Below are 1,439 nucleotides of genomic sequence, written 5' to 3'. Positions count from 1 at the left end.
GAGGAAACCAAACCAGAATGGGTTAAAGATTGCAGGCTAGGCTGGGATGGCTATTTTATATAGGATGTGTAATAGGTTGAGTAATGTTCTCCCAAAGATGTCCACGTCCTAATCCCTAGAAGCTTTAAGTATGTTATATTAAATGGTGAAGGGACTTTGCAAATGTGAGTTAGTTAAGGGATTTGAGATGAGGATCTGATCCTGGATTCTCCAACTGGGCCTAATATAATTACCAAGGACACAGGAGGAATATAACTGTGGAAGCAAAAGCTTGGAGTGATGCAAGGAAAAAAAACCGGATTCTAGGAATGCCAAGTAGCCAGAAGCTTCAAAAGACAAGAAAATGGACCCTTTTGAAGGCTCCAAGCAACACAGCCTGGCTGACACCTTGATTTTGGACTTCTGACCTCCAGAACTTCATAAGATGAAATTTGTGTTGTTTTAAGTTGCTAAGTGTGTGATAATTGATTACAGCAGCAACAGGAAACTAACCCAGGGTGGTTAGGGAAGTTACCTGAAGAAAATGAGGCAGGGAGTTCCGCATTCTTCTAGGGAAAGAACATTCCAAGCAGAGACCAGCAAATGCAAATGCCCTGAGGCAGCAGTATGTTTAGAAGGTCAGGAAGACCAAGAAAGCCAGTGTGGTGACTGAGGAACAGGCAAGGACAGATGTCCCTGTAGGTCACTGGAAGGTCTTTGTGTTTGACACTGAAGGAGATAGAATACTTTAGAAGGATTTGAGCAAGGTAGAAACATGGTTAGACCAGTATTTAGAAAACTTATTCTGGCTGCTGAGTTGAGAGTAAACTGAAGAGGCAAGCACAGAAGCTGGCGGTTACGTTAGGAGGTTATTGTTGTTGTTGTTTAATGACGTCAAGTCAGTTCTGACTCATAGCAACCCAGTATAGGGTTTCTGAGGAGCGGATGGGGAGTTTGAACTGCCAACCTTGTAGGTCGCAGTCTAGCGCTGATCCTACCAGGAGCCCACTGCAACACCCTAAACAAGAGATAATGGTGAGAAAAATCAGATGGTGAGAAGTTTTCAGATTCTGAATATATTCTGAAGGTAAAGCCAAAAGGATTTGCTGATAAACTGGATCTGGATATGTGACCTTCACAGTGGCTAAGACCACACCAAGGTCTATGGCCCGACCAATTTGAAGGTGGAGTTGTCATTTAGTAAGATGAGAAGACTAAGAGAAGGGCATTTCCAGGGGGAAGATAAATAAGTTTAAGATGCTAAATAGATACTTAGGTGAGCATGTTGAATGCGGTTGTTAAGCACCGTCAAGTCAGTTCTGACTCATAGCGACCCTGAAATGGAACGCATAAACATTGTTATCTTAGGCATTAGTGAGCTGAAATGGACTGGTATTGGCCATTTTGAATCTGACAACCACATGGTTTACTATGCAGGGAATGACAAACTGAAGAGGAAT

The sequence above is a fragment of the Chrysochloris asiatica genome, unplaced genomic scaffold, assembly GCF_000296735.1.
Source record: "Chrysochloris asiatica unplaced genomic scaffold, ChrAsi1.0 scaffold00119, whole genome shotgun sequence".
NCBI lineage: Eukaryota > Metazoa > Chordata > Mammalia > Afrosoricida > Chrysochloridae > Chrysochloris > Chrysochloris asiatica.
Note: the sequence above shows the minus strand (reverse complement) of the source record.